The sequence below is a fragment of the Petromyzon marinus genome, chromosome 62, assembly GCF_048934315.1.
Source record: "Petromyzon marinus isolate PM22_M1 ecotype Great Lakes invasive population chromosome 62, UKy_Petmar_22M1.pri1.0, whole genome shotgun sequence".
Lineage (NCBI taxonomy): Eukaryota > Metazoa > Chordata > Hyperoartia > Petromyzontiformes > Petromyzontidae > Petromyzon > Petromyzon marinus.
This window is the reverse complement of record NC_133728.1, coordinates 940,755-960,591: the sequence shown is the minus strand read 5'-3', so window position 1 is coordinate 960,591 and position 19,837 is coordinate 940,755. Positions and strand designations below refer to the sequence as shown.

General features: G+C 53.5%; 1 protein-coding gene across 1 annotated transcript in view; it reads right to left on the bottom strand.

Annotated features, from left to right (window-relative positions):
• Window positions 1-19,837, bottom strand: part of LOC116955845 (uncharacterized) — a 117,727-nt gene that overhangs the window by 54,575 nt on the left and 43,315 nt on the right.

Here is a 19,837-nt window from a genome sequence, read left to right as displayed (position 1 = left end):
AGAGACACACACAGAGAGACACACAGAGAGACAGACACACAGAGATAGATACAGAGTCACAGACAGACACAGAGACAGACACACAGAGAGACACACACAGACACACACAGAGATGATAATGATATGCAACATTCAACCGAAGGAGGCATCTTTGGTTGAACGTTGCCAACCCGTGCCTTGATTTTTCACAGCAACACATCGGCGCACGATGACTCGAGCACAAATCGATCTACAATGGACAAGCAGGCGATCGCATGCCGCCTCCTTCACAATGTCCACCCCCATCTCTCTCTCAACCGCGAAAGAAGATCACCAGCGGTAGATATTTGAACCCATGAGCCACCAACAATCACTGCCTCAAATCTGCGACTGCAAGAGGAATTCGCGACGGCGTTTGGTTCACTTACGGGCCCCTTGAGGGGTTTTGACGTCCGTTGCTCTCATCAGCAGTGCCCAGGGCTCGCTTGAACCACTGCTGAGGAACTGCCAGATGGTTTTCAATGCATCTAGGGCCCTGTGTGGTGGTGGTGGTGTTGTTGTTGTATATGAGTCTCCCAATTCGATATGGTCTCATGGTAGAGTGGGTTAGCACCGAGGGGAGAGACACATCCTGGGCCGGGCCAGCGCCGCTCAAAGCCTGGGGCTCCTTATCCAGGATTTCAGCTCCAACCCACACCACCAAGGTCTCACCGACTCGGAGACCCGTAGACTCACACAGAGACCCATAGACTCACACAGAGACCCGTAGACTCACGCAGAGACCCGCAGACTCACGCAGAGACCCGCAGACTCACACAAAGACCCGTAGACTCACACAGAGACCCGTAGACTCACACAGAGACCCGTAGACTCACACAGAGACCCGCAGACTCACACAGAGACCCGCAGACTCACACAGAGACCCGTAGACTCACACAGAGACCCGTAGACTCACACAGAGACCCGTAGACTCACACAGAGACCCGTAGACTCACACAGAGACCCGTAGACTCACACAGAGACCTATGTACTCACAGAGGCCTATAGACTCACACAGAGACCTGTAGACTCACACAGAGACCCGTAGACTCACACAGAGACCCGTAGACTCACACAGAGAACCGTAGACTCACAGACACCTATATACTCACAGAGACCAATAGATTCACACAGAGACCCGTAGACTCACACAGAGACCTATAGACTCACATAGAGACCTGTAGACTCGCACAGAGACCTGTAGGCTCACACAGAGACCTATATACCCACAGGGACCTATAGACTCGGATGGAGACCTATAGACTCACACAGAGAGTGACTCACAGAGACCCGTAGACTCACATATAGACTTAAATACTCATACAGAGATTCGCAGACTCGCAAAGAGACCCATACTTACAAATAGACCTTTCGACTCACATAGAAACCTATAGACTCGCACAGACCCCATAGACTCAGATGTAGACCTATATGCTCACAGAGACCTATAGACTCACATGGAGACCATACTATAATCACCCGGGAATGTCCTTAACGCTCGTGACGTGACTGCACGTCACCCAGCACCCCTCATTAATAATCATGAGCAGGTAACGTCAGGAGGGCGTGGGTTCGATCCCAACCCTGGCGCCTGCTGCTGCTGTATATTTGGAGTTTGCGTGTGTCTCTCTCTCATCATCGTCACGGTGGCTAGGAGATGTTAACTACCTCGCCTGGTATACAGGAGGTCGTGAGTTCGATCCCGGCCCTGACGCCTGCTGCTGCTGTATATTTGGAGTTTGCGTGTCTCTCTCTCTCATCATCATCATCGTCACGGTGGCTAAGAGATGTTAACTACCTCGCCTGGTATACAGGAGGTCGTGAGTTCGATCCCGGCCCTGACGCCTGCTGCTGCTGTATATTTGGAGTTTGCGTGTCTCTCTCTCCCATCATCATCACGGTGGCTAGGAGACGTCAACTGCCTCGCCTGGTATACAGGAGGTCGTGGGTTCGATTCTGACCCTGACTGATGCCTGCTGTTGTATATTTTGGGGTTTGTTGTGGCTGTGAGATGTTAACTAACTCGCCTGGTATATGGGAGGTCGCTGTATAGTTGGAGTTTGCGGTGTCCCTTTCCCCGTGGTAGCGTGGATTTTTCTCCGGGCACTCCGGAATTGTAGAAACATGACCACGCATTTGGAGTGTTTTTGGCTGCTATAAATGTCCACGTGATAAGCCACGCCATTGTTGATCCATCATTTGTGATGGCCAGGTCGCTTCTGAACAAGAGCTGCTACATCGCTCAGCGGGCCCAACCTGGTAAGATAAAAACATTGTTTTTATAGTTTAGTGTGATCCAAATGTATGAAATTGTAGTTGTTCAGCATTGCGATGCGAGCGGTGGGGTAGTGGTGAGTGCACACCGCATGACGAAGAACCCAGGTGAACCACAGTTCGATTCCCACTTCACGTCCAACATCAGTGGCAAAAATCTGGAACCAGTCGACTTGGCCTATTGCCTGCCGCGTCTGAACAATTCAAGTAACATTGTGTGCTTCTGTGTGTGCGTCTGTGCTTGTGCGCGTGTGTGTGCGTGTGTGGTCCGGCAAAACAACCCCCTACCTCCTCGCGGTGCCGGACGGGCAACTCTGTCGTGGACAGTCCTGTGGGGGGAGATCCAATTTTGATTGGCTCCTCCCCTCATGGCATATGTGTCCACCACAGGGGATAAACGGGGGCTCTGGACGGGTGCGAGGGGCTGGTAACCCCTCCACCTTCAATTAATTACCACGAAACCACGAGTTAAACTGAAATATGTAACTAATAAGCTTGTGCCGGAGGCCCCGGGGGGCCAGGCGTCTATGACGTCTCCTGGCCAAACCCCAATTGGCGGAGCCAGGAGATTGAATATCCACCCTCGGGGCTCCTCCAGAAACAACGAAAAGCCACTACGGATGGCCACGTGGAATGTTCGAACGCTCACTGCGGAGGAGAGGCTGCCACTCCTCTGTCGGGAGCTGGACCGGTACCGCCTGGATCTATGCGGCATTCAGGAGGTCCGGTGGACCGGCTCTGGCTCCTGCCACCATGAGGGGTGGACAGTCCTCTACTCGGGGCAGCAGACTGCCAAACAACAGGGTGTGGCTCTTCTTTTGAACAAAAGAATGAAGGGGGCGTGGGAGCGTGGCGGTGAGGTGTGGGAAGCTGTAAGCCCCAGGCTACTTTGGGCTCGCCTTCCCATCAACCGGAGGCGAGGAATGGTGGTCGTGGTTACTTATGCCCCCACCGAAGATGAACATCCGTGGAGGGATGCAGGCAAAGCCGATGAGTCAGATGCCTTCTATGACCTCCTGTCACAGGTGCTGGCTAAAGTGGCCCCTCGGGATAGAGTCATCATGTTGGGTGACTTTAATGCCCGAGTTGGTCATGATACTGGCACCTGGTCTGGAGTGATTGGAGGCCATGGGCCAGATCAGCTCAATAACAACGGTAGGAGGCTGCTAGATTTTTGTGCAGCCCATGGGCTTGTAATTACCAACACGCTGTTCCGGCATCGGCGCATCCACACAACATCATGGATGCATGCCGGGTCCAAGCAAGAACATCTGCTGGACTACATAGTGACGGACCAGCGGATGCGAGCCTATGTCCTTGACACCAGGACCTACCGTGGAGCAGATCTGCCCTCTGACCATCGACTAGTCATCTGTAAGATGCGCCTGCCATTCTTCCACTCCGGTGGTGGGTGTACACCCAGGACCCCATTCCGACCTAAAGTGGCCTGGTCTCAGTTACCTGATGAAAGTTGCAAGCGAGAATTTCATCATCGCTTGCGGCTGGGATTGGCATCGTCCCCGACTCCTCCTGATGCCGAGGGTAAATGGGCGAGGTTTAGGACTGTGACTCATGCAGCTGCAATGGCTGCTTTGGGTAGGCGGTCCAGACCTCCCCAGAGACCCTGGCTGACAGAGGAGGTGTTCAGGATGGTTGAAAAAAAGCGACAGGCCCACTGTCATCGGCTACAGAATCCCACGTCAGAGAATGAGGATGCTTACCGCAACCTTCGCTCGGAGGTTCGGAGAGCCGTGAGGCGCTGCAAGGATGGGTGGTGGTCGCGGGTTGCTGAGGAGATGGAGTCAGCCTCAGTGGCCCGTGATCACAAATCTCTATTTAACTCCATCAAAAAAGTAACCTGCAGCGCCACACCTATTACCATCATTAGGGGAAAAAACGGTGATCCAATCTCCGACCCCCAGGTACAGGTTTGCAGATTTGCTGAGCATTTCTGTGAGGTCCTGGGGGAGGGAAAATCCCTCAGCCAGGAAAACATCGTGGCACAAAGTGAGGATGACCCTGCTGAGGCTGCGGTGCCTCAAATATTGGAGGAAGTCACCCCCTGTGAGTGGCTGGCTGAGGTGCCATCTGTTGAGGAAGTACTGAAGGCGATCCGGTGTCTGAGACCAGGAAAGGCAGCGGGCAGAGATGATCTCCCAAGCGAAATGCTGAAGGAGGGTGGCGTTTGTGCACATACTGCCCTATATGACATCATAACAACGGTCTGGGCCGCTGGACGGGTTCCGCAGGATTGGAAGGATGCCCTGGTGGTCCCCCTCTTTAAGAAGGGGGACCGCACAGACTGTAACAACTACAGGGGCATCTCACTCCTCAGTGTGCCGGGAAAGGTCCTGGCAAGGATTATTCAGCATCGCCTTGCCAGGCACGCTGAGGAGAGGCTTGCGGAGCCCCAATGCGGTTTCAGGAAAGGGCGGTCCTGCACAGATGCCATATTTTCTGTCCGTCTGCTACAGCAGAGGTGTAGGGAATTCCAACAAGACCTACATCTCTGCTTTATTGACCTGGTCAAGGCCTATGATACCATCAGTAGGCCTGGGCTCTGGGTCGTTCTTCGTGCTTTTGGAGTACCTGACCCTCTGCTCACGATCATTAAGGACCTTCATGATGGTGAGCGGGCCCGGGTAAAACTACGTGGCCGGGAGTCAGAGCCATTCCCTGTACACCTTGGGGTGCGACAGGGATGTCCTCTGGCTCCCACATTATTTAACATCTATTTTGACCACGTAGTTCGTGAAGCCTTCAATAGCTGTACCGGGGGAATCTCCATATGGTACAGATATAATGGGAGGCTGATCGATGCCCGGGTGCGGTCAAGGGATGGCTCCCTATTGGTCAACCACGTTATGTATGCTGATGATTTGGTAATAGCTGCTCAGTCAGAGGAGGAGTTGGAGACGCTGCTGTTGAGACTGGAGCGTGCCACTAAGAGGTGGGGCCTTACCATCAGCCCCACCAAAACTAAGCACCTGCCTGGGTATTTTGTACCATCGGACACTCCACCCCCACAACTCCGAATCGGTGATGGGGTAGTTGTGGAGAGAGTGGAGAGTTTCTCATACCTGGGTAGTGTGCTTATGACTGGCTCCAGTTTAACAGCAGAGGTCTCACTCCGAATCAGTCGAGCGGCAATATCTTTTCATCGGTTGCGTAACGCTGTGTGGAAGCTACCTGGTCTGTCGCTCGGCACTAAGCTTCAGGTCTCCTCGGCCACGGTCATTCCCTCCCTTCTCTACGCTTGCGAAACGTGGACCCCCCTAATGGACATCTTTGCCGGTTAGAAACATTTAGGCTGGCCTGCCTACGATCCATCCTGGGTTTAACCAGACTGGATTGTGTGAGGAGCTCACAAATCCTTGAAAGATCTGGGCAAGGTCCCATCGGTGAGCTACTCCGGCGGGCAAGGCTGCGATGGCTGGGTCATGTAGCCCGCATGCCCAGCCAAAGCATGCCGAAACAGCTTTTGTTCGGCCGGATTGAGGAGGCTAAGCGGGCGCGGCACGGGCTAGAGAAGAGATGGAGTGATGTGGTACAGGAGGACGTGGAGCTGAGTGGACTTGCCGATGACTGGTACCAGCGGTGTCAAGATCGGCCTCTGTGGAGGAGGCTCGTGAAGGACGCTACTGGCCAGTTGGAGGCAGTCGCTCTCCAGCAACAACGGAGGGCAGAGGAGCGACGCTCACAACAACGAGCGGAGCGCCGGGTGGCTAAAGCACAGCAGGTTGAAACAGTAGGGGGCACAGGTGGTGCATCAGCCAGTCATATCAGTCAGTCGACCCGTGGCACCTGGGTCTGCCCCGTGACCTCCTGCCAGCGGGCGTTCGACATTTCACGTGGCCTCAAGGTGCACATAGCCTGGCACAAGTGTCGTGGTGACGTCACCGCCACTTAGTAGCGAATGGCGGTTGTTGTTGTAGTGGGGAGCGATAGTGTAGCGGTTAGCGCTACGCTGCGCTATGAACCTGGCGATCCGGGTTCGATTCGCGCTCACGGCCAACACCAGTGACGATTATCTGAACCGGCCCTGGGCCTCCCCTAGGTCGACTCAGCCTCAAATGAGTACCTGGTGCGGTGTTTAAACATCGGAACAGGGAAGACAAAGGCGGTCGGGCGTGGTGCTGGCCACCCACCCCCTCGTGTACCGTTCCGGCCTTCATAGGTGCTCGCTCACAGCACTTGCCCCTACAGTCTGTTAAGGCTATACGGGGGATCTTTGTCTTTGTGCGTGTTGAGCTATGGGAGGAGAGTGGAGAAGCCAGAGGCAACGCACAGTGCGGAGGAGACATCGACCCTGCACAGCAAGAGGACCTCCCCGGGTCCGTCGCGCAGTGCGCTGACCACTGCGCCACCGCTCCCCCAGTCTCACACTGTGCCGTATACGCACTTACACACACACACTGGAACATCACCACGTACACACACATGCAAAAGACGAAGACCCCCCGCGTAGCCTTGACGAACTGTAGGGACAAGTGCTGCTAGCGAGTAGCACCTATGAAGGCCGACACGGCACACGAGGGGGTGGGTGGGCAGCATCACGCCCGACCGCCTTTGTCTCCCCGGTGGCGATGTCTACTACACAACCGCACCAGGCACTCATTTGAGGCTGAGTTGACCTAGGGGAGGCCCGGTACCGGTTCAGATAATCGTCACCACCGGTGTTGGCCGTGAGCGGGAATCGAACCCGGGTCGCCAGGTTTATAACAACACACACCCACCCACACAGACACACACAGAGACACACACAGACACACAGAGACACACACAGACACACAGAGACAAACACAGACACACACATACAGACACAGAGACACACTGACAGAGACACACAGACACAGAGACACACACAGACACACACACACAGACACACACACAGACAGACACACACACACAGACACACACACACACAGACAGACACACACAGACACACACGCAGACACACACACAGAGACACACACACAGAGACACACACACAGAGACACACACACACACAGACACACAGAGACACACAGACACACACACAGACAGAGACACACACAGACACACACACAGAGACACACACACACAGACACACACACAGACACACACAGACAGAGACACACACCCACAGACACACACACACAGACACACACACAGACACACACACAGAGACACAAACAGAGACACACACACACACAGACACACACACCGACACACGACAACACGCGAGCAGCAACTCCCCCCCCCGCGCTTCTCAGCCCAGTTGGTTCAGTCCACAGATCCCTCGCCTTGTGCACAGAGAATGCAGCAGCAAGCTGGGCAACGGGGCAGCGTGAGGGAGCCTCCCTCCTGGTGGTGGTGGTGACTGGGGGCAGCGAGAGTGAACCTCCCTCCTGGTGGTGACACTGGGGGCAGCGAGAGTGAACCTCCCCCCTGGTGATGGTGACTCTGGGGGCAGCGAGAGTGAACCTCCCTCCTGGTGGTGGTGACTGGGGGCAGCGAGAGTGAACCTCCCTCCTGGTGGTGACTCAGGGGGCAGCGAGAGTGAACCTCCCTCCTGGTGGTGGTGACTGGGGGCAGCGAGAGTGAACCTCCTCCCTCCTGGTGGTGGTGGTGGTGACTCTGGGGGACTCGGCAGACGTGTCCGAGTGGGCCCTGTGGCTTCACCGTGGCCATGTCAGGACGAGACTTGTTTACTTGTTTGGTTACTTGCTTGTTAACTTGCTTGTTTACTTGTTTGTTTACTTGTTTACTTGCTTATTTGTTTGTTTGTCGGTGACGCGGTTGCCGAGCACAAAGCCTCCAAAGAGCCCAAAAAACGCCGAGCAGGCCAGCAACAAACGGCGCCGTTTGAGGCTGGCCTGCTGCTGCTGCTGCGACGCGTTCCCTGAGTCGAGCGACGTTATTTGGTGTTTTTATTACGAGAGCCGGGGGGTGGGGAGACGATGGTGGTGGTGGTGATGGTGGTGGTGATGACGATGGTGGTGGTGGTGACGACGATGGTGGTGGTGGTGGTGATGATGGTGGTGATGGTGGTGATGACGATGGTGGTGGTGGTGATGATGGTGGTGGTGGTGATGATGGTGGTGGTGGTGGCGATGATGGTGGTGGTGGTGATAACGATGGTGGTGGTGGTGATGATTGAATGAGGGAATTAATTCCAGAGTGGAGCAGTGCCAGGTAAGAAGAAGAGAGAGAAGTGAGGTGACCTGCAGTGTGCTGAGTGGGTGGGTAGGGTGGGTGAGTGAGTAGGTGGGTGAGTGGGTGGATGGGTGGGTGGGTGGATGGGTGGATGGGTGGGTGGGTGAGTGGGTGAGTGGGTGGGTGGGTGGATGGGTGGGTGGATGGGTGGATGGGTGGGTGGGTGAGTGGGTGAGTGGGTGGGTGGTTGGGTGGATGGGTGGGTGGGTGAGTGAGTAGGTGGATGGATGGATGGGTGGGCGGATGGGTGGGCGGATGGGTGGGCGAGTGGGTGGGTGAGTGGGTGGGTGAGTGGGTGAGTGGGTGGGTGGATGGATAGGTGGGTGAGTGGGTGGGTGGATGGATAGGTGGGTGAGTGGGTGGGTGGGTGGATAGGTGGGTGGGTGGATGGGTGAGTGGATGGGTGGGTGGGTGGATGGGTGGGTGAGTGGGTGGGTGAGTGGGTGGGTGGGTGGATGGGGGGGTGGGTGGATGGGGGGGTGGATGGGAGGGTGGGTGGATGGGAGGGTGAGTGGGTGAGTGGATGGGTGGGTGAGTGGATGGGTGAGTGGGTGGGTTGATGGGTGGGTGGGTGAGTGGGTGGATGGGTGAATGGGTGAGTGAGTGGATGGGTGGGTGGGTGGATGGGGGGGTGGGTGGATGGGGGGGTGGGTGGATGGGGGGGTGGATGGGAGGGTGGGTGGATGGGAGGGTGAGTGGGTGAGTGGATGGGTGGGTGAGTGGATGGGTGAGTGGGTGGGTTGATGGGTGGGTGAGTGGGTGGATGGGTGAGTGGATGGGAGGGTGAGTGGGTGAGTGGATGGGAGGGTGGGTGGATGGATGGGAGGGTGAGTGGGTGAGTGGATGGGAGGGTGGGTGGATGGATGGGAGGGTGAGTGGATGGGTGGGTGGGTGGATGGGTGGGTGAGTGGGTGGGTGAGTGGGTGGGTGGGTGGATGGGGGGGTGGGTGGATGGGGGGGTGGATGGGAGGGTGGGTGGATGGGAGGGTGAGTGGGTGAGTGGATGGGTGGGTGAGTGGATGGGTGAGTGGGTGGGTTGATGGGTGGGTGGGTGAGTGGGTGGATGGGTGAATGGGTGAGTGAGTGGATGGGTGGGTGGGTGGATGGGGGGGTGGGTGGATGGGGGGTGGGTGGATGGGGGGGTGGATGGGAGGGTGGGTGGATGGGAGGGTGAGTGGGTGAGTGGATGGGTGGGTGAGTGGATGGGTGAGTGGGTGGGTTGATGGGTGGGTGAGTGGGTGGATGGGTGAGTGGATGGGAGGGTGAGTGGGTGAGTGGATGGGAGGGTGGGTGGATGGATGGGAGGGTGAGTGGATGGGTGGGTGAGTGGATGGGTGAGTGGGTGGATGGGGGGGTGGGTGGATGGGGGGGTGGATGGGAGGGTGGGTGGATGGGAGGGTGAGTGGGTGAGTGGATGGGTGAGTGGGTGGGTTGATGGGTGGGTGAGTGGGTGGATGGGTGGATGGGTGAGTGAGTGGATGGGAGGGTGAGTGGGTGAGTGGATGGGAGGGTGGGTGGATGGATGTGTGGGTGAGTGGGTGGATGGATGGGAGGGTGAGTGGATGGGTGGGTGAGTTGATGGGTGTGTTGTGGCCTGCAGCGTGGTGAGTGGATGGGTGGGTGAGTACGTGAGCGAGCAGGCGAGTGAGCTACCAAAGAACAACATATTTTTCAACAACTAAACTTAGCGAGCAATCAAGAGGCGCGACGTCGTCCGACTTGAAACGGCGCCAAGAAGCGTCACGAGGAACGAGCTCCAGGGAGACACAGAATCGCAGTCCAGGAAGCCACACGCAGACTCGGGCTATCCACGACATTGCCCATGTTGAGTTTTTATTCCCACCAGGTAAAAGGTTCCCGCCACTGCGCTGCTGTGGAGCCCTCTGCCAGCAAACGACCTGGCCATCACGAGCGACGGCTTCTCGTCGTCGGGCATCACCACCGCGTGGGGGTTCCTGGCAGCAGCCAAACAACTCTAAAGGTGGTGTGCCTCGCGCCTCGACAGGCAGACTCACTCTGACCTGCGCAGCAGCAATTTGTCCCAACGAGCAGCACCGTAACAGCGGTGTCAACGTTCAGGGCATCACCAGCAGAGCGTGGGTTCGCAAAAAAACAAACGCCGCCGCTGGTTCTAACCCAGGTGCCCTGCATGCTGGACTTCCTTCGCACCACCGTACACAGCGATCATCGGAGTCGCCGACGGGGGGCACTCCCCGCTTGGACGTCGGGGCCCTGCCTGCTCACTCCACTGCTACACGCCCACACTGGCCAGACGGCTTGTGAGAGGCACGACGGGGTACCCACACTTTACCCCACACCGCACTCAGCGAGGCCCTCGTCCGGCACCGCAGGAATTGGGTGCGCCGTACGTACGTGTCACTGCTTTCGCAAGGCGCACAAAGCGTCACCACACGCAAGCTCCGCTCGTCATGCCTGCGGTGGCTTGTGGCCGCTGACCATCGAACCAAGACGGTGGACCCCACATCACCATCATCACTATCATCATCATCACCATCATCACTATCATCATCACCACCATCATCACCACCATTATCATCACCACCATCATCACCACCACCATCACCACCACCACCATCATCACCACCATCACCACCATCATCACTATCATCATCACCACCACCACCACCATCATCACCACCATCATCACCATCACCACCACCACCACCATCACCATCATCACCACCATCACCATCATCACCACCATCACCATCACCACCACCACCATCACCACCATCATCACCATCACCACCACCATCACCACCACCACCATCATCACCACCATCACCACCATCATCACTATCATCATCACCACCACCATCACCACCACCACAATCATCACCACCATCACCACCATCATCACTATCATCATCACCACCATCACCACCACCATCACCACCACCATCACCACCACCACCATCACCACCGAGCGGCGCTTTCCAGACGCGCTCCTGCGGCCGTCTGGGCTGGGACGCTCTCCCTGCCGCTCGATTCGGAAGCCAACGGAGCACCACGCCACTTCTACATCATCATCAACATCAGGGTTGAAAACACATTTATTTGCAACTAATTGAAGCTCTGTCGTCCCGACAGGTCTGTTCCTTTCACCTGAAGAAGGCCACTTGTGTTGTGGCCGAAACGTCGTGAGAATTTAATTGTGTTATTTTATTTTATTATTTTATTATTTTATTCTCATTCTACGTGACTTTACCGAAAGAACCAAAGAAGTTCATTTCTAGCTTGAAATGGATTGGTCGTTTCTGTGATGACACCTATTTAAGAGTGGGTGATTGAGTGGGTGGGGTGAGTGGGTGGGTGGGGTGAGTGGGTGGGTGGGGTGAGTGGGTGGGTGGGGTGAGTGGGTGGGTGGGGTGAGTGGGTGGGTGGGGTGAGTGGGTGGGTGGGGTGAGTGGGTGGGTGGGGTGAGTGGGTGTGTAAGTGGAGTGAGTGGGTGTGTAAGTGGGTGAGTGGGTGTGTAAGTAGGTGAGTGGGTGTGTAAGTAGGTGAGTGGGGTGAGTGGATGAGTAGGTTAGTGGGTGGGATGAGTGGATGAGTAGGTAGGTGAGTAGGTGTGTAAGTGGGTGAGTGGGGGGATGAGTGAGTGGGGTGAGTGGATGAGTAGGTGGGTGAGTGGATGAGTAGGTGAGTGGGTGTGTAAGTGGGTGAGTGAGTAGGTGAGTGGGTGAGTGAGTGGATGAGTAGGTGAGTGGGTGTGTAAGTGGGTGGGTGGGTGAGTGAGTGGATGAGTAGGTGAGTGGATGAGTAGGTGAGTGGATGAGTAGGTGAGTGGGTGTGTAAGTGGGTGAGTGGGTGTGTAAGTGGGTGAGTGGGTGTGTAAGTGGGTGAGTGAGTGGGTGAGTTGATGAGTAGGTGAGTGGATGAGTAGGTGAGTGGATGAGTAGGTGAGTGGGTGTCTAAGTGGGTGAGTGAGTGGATGAGTAGGTGAGTGGATGAGCAGGTGAGTGGGTGTGTCAGTGGGTGAGTGAGTGGGTGGGTGAGTGGATGAGTAGGTGAGTGAGTGGATGAGTAGGTGAGTGGGTGTGCGAGTGGGTGGGTTACATGAGTGGGGGTAGGCGAGTGGTTTGAGTGAGCGAGCGGGCGAGTGGGGCGAGTTCATCTGAACCAATGACACTTGGTGCGTAGTCAAACGTTCACGCACCACATGACAGTTCACCCTCAATGTGTTTGTCACGGGCAACAACACAACCCCGGAGGCCGGTTTCACCTCTCAGAGTCTCATCAGCAGCGAGTGGCCTCTAGAACAAGTGTCCGGGTCAGGACTGCTCTGCGTGTGAAGCTTCGTTGAGCAAGAGCGAAGCCGCCATCACTAGGACGTGGGATCCATGGGGAGATCTCGCAGAGCGCTGCTGAGAGGACGGCCCGCGGAAGTGGACATCACAGAGCTACTGCTGAGACCCCTTCTCCTTCAAGTGACTCCCTGGTCCACACAGAACGGAACCCACGGAAGTGGACATCACAGAGCTACTGCTGAGACCCCTTCTCCTTCAAGTGACTCCCTGGTCCACACAGAACAGAACCCACGGAAGTGGACATCACAGAGCTACTGCTGAGACCCCTTCTCCTTCAAGTGACTCCCTGGTCCACACAGAACGGAACCCACGGAAGTGGACATCACAGAGCTACTGCTGAGACCCCTTCTCCTTCAAGTGACTCCCTGGTCCACTCAGAACGGAACCCACGGAAGTGGACATCACAGAGCTACTGCTGAGACCCCTTCTCCTTCAAGTGACGCTCTGGTCCACTCAGAACGGAACCCATGGAAGTGGACATCACAGAGCTACTGCTGAGACCCCTTCTCCTTCAAGTGACGCTCTGGTCCACTCAGAACGGAACCCATGGAAGTGGACATCACAGAGCTACTGCTGAGATCCCTTCTCCTTCAAGTGACGCTCTGGTCCACTCAGAACGGAACCCACGGAAGCGGACATCACAGAGCTACTTCTGAGATGCCTCATCTGCGCGATCTCTGGGCCACTCACAGAGTCGGGGAGCGGTACGCGATCCCACCCGCCGTGCCGTACGAGAGGAGCGTTCGACACGTGACAGTCAAACGCTGACAGACTCACACAGAGACTCACAGACTCACACAGAGACCCACAGACTCACAAAGAGACCCATAGACTCACACAGAGACCCACAGACTCACACAGAGACATACAAACTCGCACAGAGACTCGTACACTCACACAGAGACCCACAGACTCACACAGAGACCCACAGACTCACACAGAGACCCATAGACTCACACAGAGACCCACAGACTCACACAGAGACCCACAGACTCACACAGAGACCCACAGACTCATACTGAGACCCATAAACTCATGCAGAAACTCAAAGACTCATACAGAGACCCATAGACTAGCATAGTGACCCATAGACTCATACAGAAACCAAGAGACTCACATAGTGACCCATAGACTGACAGAGACCCACAGACTCATACTGAGACCCAGACTCGTACAGAGACCCATAGACTCACAAAGAGACCCATAGACTCATAAAAACCCATCGACTTGCATAGAGATCCATAGACTCACGTAGCACCCCATAGACTCATACAGAGACCCCTAGACTCACACAGATACCCATACTCACATAGAGACCCACAGGCTTACACAGAAACCCTTAAAGTCGATAGAGACCCTTTGACTCACACAGAGACCCACACACACAGAAACCAACAGACTTACGTAGACACAAGACTCATACAGAGACCCGTAGACTCACACAAAGATGCACATACCTACATCGAGACCCACACACTCAAGCAGAGACCTTTAGACTAACATTGACCCATAAACTATAAACTAAACTATTTTTAATTTACCAAGCGTGGCTCACCGAGCCATGCATCGCTTCTTTCAGAAGCGATCCGGCTTCTCGTGCGGAAATGTATCGCAGCCTCTGAACGCGTCATTTTAATTCTTAACGTGGAGGGAAAACAATCTACGTGAGATGCACCCTGAGCTCAGACGAGCCACAGTTCCACACGACCCGGTCTCTATCCACTGCTGGATGGAGGCCTCCCCGCGTACTGCACTGTAACATGCCCACGGCCAGGCACTGTAAGTACAGTGGGGCGTTTTATTGCACGCGGCTTGCGGTGTTTCTTACAGTGCTTGGTGTTTATTACAGTGCGTTTTACAGTGCTCACTGCAGTGATTCTTACAGTGCTTGTTTATTACAGTGCGTTTTACAGTGCTCACTGCAGTGATTCTTACAGTGCTTGTTTATTACAGTGCGTTTTACAGTGCTCACTGCAGTGATTCTTACAGTGCTCACTGCAGTGATTCTTACAGTGCTTGGTGTTTATTACAGTGCGTTTTACAGTGCTCACTGCAGTGATTCTTACAGTGCTTGGTGTTTATTACAGTGCGTTTTACAGTGCTCACTGCAGTGATTCTTACAGTGCTTGGTGTGTATTAGTGCGTTTTACAGTGCTCACTGCAGTGTTTCTTACAATGCTTGGTGTTTATTACAGTGCGTTTTACAGTGCTCACTGCAGTGATTCTTACAGTGCTCACTGCAGTGATTCTTACAGTGCTTGGTGTTTATTACAGTGCGTTTTACAGTGCTCACTGCAGTGTTTCTTACAGTGCTTGGGGTTTATTACAGTGCGTCTTACAGTGCTCTCTGCAGTGTTTCTTACAGTGCTTGTTGTTTATTACAGTGCGTTTTACAGTGCTCACTGCAGTGATTCTTACAGTGCTCACTGCAGTGATTCTTACAGTGCTTGGTGTTTATTACAGTGCGTTTTACAGTGCTCACTGCAGTGTTTCTTACAGTGCTTGTTGTTTATTACAGTGCGTTTTACAGTGCTCACTGCAGTGTTTCTTACAGTGCTTGTTGTTTATTACAGTGCGTTTTACAGTGCTCACTGCAGTGATTCTTAGTGCTCACTGCAGTGATTCTTAGAGTGCTTGGTGTTTATTACAGTGCGTTTTACAGTGCTCACTGCAGTGTTTCTTACAGTGCTTGTTGTTTATTACAGTGCGTTTTACAGTGCTCACTGCAGTGATTCTTACAGTGCTTGGTGTGTACAGTGATTCTTACAGTTCACACTGCAGTGATTCTTACAGTGCTTGGTGTATATAATACAGTGCTTACTGCTTTATTACAGTGCTTCTTGCAGTGATTCTTACAGTGATCACTGCAGTAAGTCTTACAGTGATCAGTGTTTATTACAGTGATTCTTACAGTGCTCAGTATTTATTACAGTGATTCTTACTGGTTTATTACAGTGCTCACTGCAGTGTTTATTACAGTGCTCAGTGTTTATTACAGTGATTCTTACTGCTTTATTACAGTGATTCTTACAGTGCTTCTTACAGTGATTCTTACAGTGCTTCTTACAGTGATTCTTGCAGTGCTTACACGCGGTTTAAGACCAAACACACAACCCCCCCCCCTCCCCACAGACGTAGACAAAGGTCCCCCGTGTAGCCTAAACAAACTGTTGGGGCAAGTGCTGTCGGCACGGTGGCACGCCGTACGGGATGGGTGGCCAGCACCACGCCCGGCCGCCTTTGTCTTCCCAGTGTCGACGTTCACGAGACACCACTACGCCGGGTAAACATTTGATGCCGAGTCTACCTAGGGGAGGAGGCCCAGCACCAGGTTCAGATAATCGTCACCGGTGTTGGACGTGCGCCCTTCAATCGGAGCTCGCGAATGGCACTTGCCCCAGCGACCTGCCGAAGGCTACCTGGGAGATCTTTGTCAATGCCCTGTGTGTGTGTGCGTGTGAAATGGAACACGCTCTCACACACACACACGTACACACTCCTGTGTGTACGTGTGTGTGTGTGCACACGTGTGTGTATGTATAGGCACGTGCATCTATCTACACGCACATGTTGAGGCACGTGTGTGTGTTTATAGGTACGTGTATATGTAGCCGTATGTATAGGTACCTGTATATGTACATGTATGTATACGTACATGTACAGGCACATGCATGTATAGATACGTGTAGACGTATTTGTATGTATATAATAGGTGCAGTATAGTATGTATATAATAGGTGTATAGTACTATGTATATAATAGGTGTATAGTATGTATATAATAGGTGTATAGTATATAATAGGTGTATAGTGTATAATAGGTGTATAGTATATGTATATAATAGGTGTATAGTGTATAATAGGTGTATAGTGTATAATAGGTGTATAGTATATGTATATAATAGGTGCAGTATAGTATATGTATATAATAGGTGTATAGTATATAATAGGTGTATAGTATATAATAGGTGTAGTAGTACTATGTATATAATAGGTGCAGTACAGTATGTGTATATAATAGGTGTATAGTATATGTATATAATAGGTGTAGTATAGTATATAATAGGTGTATAGTATATGTATATAATAGGTGTAAAGTATATGTATACAATAGGTGTATAGTATATGTATATAATAGGTGTAGTATAGTATATAATAGGTGTATAGTATATAATAGGTGTAGTAGTACTATGTATGGGTACATCACCACCACCACCACCACCCAGCCCTCTCTGCCTCATTAGGGGGATGGGCAGAGCCGCCATTGCAGAAGGAACTCGCCTCACTGGCCCGGCCAGGACCTCAGCTTCACCATAAGAGTCCCCCCCCCTCCCCCACGTGGTCTCACCACTCACTCCCCTCCCCCCACGTGGTCTCGCCACTCACTCCCCTCCCCCACACTCGCAGAGAGGACTTGCTTTCTCTCCTCACTCACTGTGTGATCCCCTCACTCACTGTGTGATCCCCTCACTCACTGTGTGAGCCACTCACTCACTGTGTGAGCCACTCACTCACTGTGTGAGCCACTCACTCACTGTGTGACCCACTCACTCACTCTGTGAGCCATTCACTCACTGTGTGAGCCACTCACTCACTGTGTGATCCACTCACTCACTCTGTGATCCACTCACCCACTGTGTGAGCCACTCACTCACTCTGTGATCCACTCACTCACTGTGTGAGCCACTCACTCACTGTGTGATCCACTCACTCACTGTGTGATCCACTCACTCACTGTGTGATCCACTCACTCACTGTGTGATCCACTCACTCACTGTGTGAGCCACTCACTCACTGTGTGACCCACTCACTCACTCTGTGAGCCACTCACTCACTGTGTGAGCCACTCACTCACTCTGTGATCCACTCACCCACTGTGTGAGCCACTCACTCACTGTGTGATCAACTCACTGTGTGATCCACTCACTCACTGTGTGAGCCACTCACTCACTGTGTGATCCACTCACTCACTGTGTGATCCACTCACTCACTGTGTGATCCACTCACTCACTGTGTGAGCCACTCACTCACTGTGTGAGCCACTCACTCACTCTGTGATCCACTCACCCACTCTGTGATCCACTCACTCACTGTGTGAGCCACTCACTCACTGTGTGAGCCACTCACTCACTGTGTGAGCCACTCACTCACTGTGTGATCCACTCACTCACTGTGTGAGCCACTCACTCACTGTGTGAGCCAATCACTCACTCACTGTGTGAGCCACTCACTCACTGTGTGAGCCACTCACTCACTGTGTGAGCCACTCACTCACTGTGTGAGCCACTCACTCACTGTGTGATCCACTCACTCACCGTGTGATCCACTCACTCACTGCGTGAGCCACTCACTCACTCTGTGATCCACTCACTCACTCTGTGATCCACTCGCTCACTGTGTGATCCACTCGCTCACTGTGTGATCCACTCACTCACTGTGTGATCCACTCACTCACTGTGTGATCCACTCACTCACTCAGTGATCCACTCACTCAGTGATCCACTCACTCTGTGAGCCACTCACTCTGTGATCCACTCACTCACTGTGTGAGCCACTCACTCACTGTGTGATCCACTCACTCACTGTGTGATCCACTCACTCACTGTGTGATCCACTCACTCACTCAGTGATCCACTCACTCACTCCGTGAGCCACTCACTCACTGTGTGATCCACTCACTCACTGTGTGATCCACTCACTCACTGTGTGATCCACTCACTCACTGTGTGATCCACTCACTCACTGTGTGAGCCACTCACTCACTGTGTGATCCACTCACTCACTCTATGATCCACTCACCCACTCTGTGATCCACTCACTCACTCTGTGATCCACTCACTCACTCTGTGATCCACTCACTCACTCTGTGATCCACTTACTCACTGTGTGAGCCACTCACTCACTCTGTGATCCACTCACTCTGTGATCCACTCACTCACTGTGTGATCCACTCACTCACTGTGTGAGCCACTCACTGTGTGATCCACTCACTCACTGTGTGATCCACTCACTCACTCTACGATCCACTCACCCACTCTGTGATCCACTCACTCACTCTGTGATCCACTCACTCACTCTGTGATCCACTTACTCACAGTGATCCACTCACTCACTGTGTGAGCCACTCACTCACTGTGTGAGCCACTCACTCACTCTGTGATTCACTCACTCACTGCGTGAGTCACTCGCTCACTGTGTGAGCCACTCGCTGACTATGTGATCCACTCACTCACTCTATGATCCACTCACCCACTCTGTGATCCACTCACTCACTCTGTGATTCACTCACTCACTCTATGATCCACTCACCCACTCTGTGATCCACTCACTCACTGTGTGAGCCACTTGCTCACTGTGTGATCCACTCACTCACTCTATGATCCACTCACCCACTCTGTGATCCACTCACTCACTTTGTGATCCACTTACAGTGATCCACTCACAGTGATTCACTCACTCACTGCGTGAGCCACTCGCTCACTGCGTGAGCCACTCACTCACTGTGTGATCCACTCACTCACTGTGTGATCCACTCACTCACTGTGTGAGCCACTCACTCACTGTGTGAGCCACTCACTCACTGTGTGATCCACTCACTCACTGTGTGATCCACTCACTGTGTGATCCACTCACTCACTCACTGTGTGATCCACTCACTCACTCACTGTGTGATCCACTCACTCACTCACTGTGTGATCCACTCACTCACTCACTGTGTGATCCACTCACTCACTGTGTAATCCACTCACTCACTAACAGACACTCACCCATGCACTCACATATTTAGTTGCTCACTCACTTACCCACTCGCTCACTCACATTCACCCATGAAATCAGCCACACACCCACTCCCAAATTCACAGTCACCCACTCACTCATGCACTCACTCACCCACCCATTCAACCATCCACTCACCTAATCACTCACCCACCCATTCAACCATCCACTCACCCAATCGTGCAATCTCCCCATTCACTCACCTACTCACTCACCCAATGACTCACAATCGCCCACCTCTTC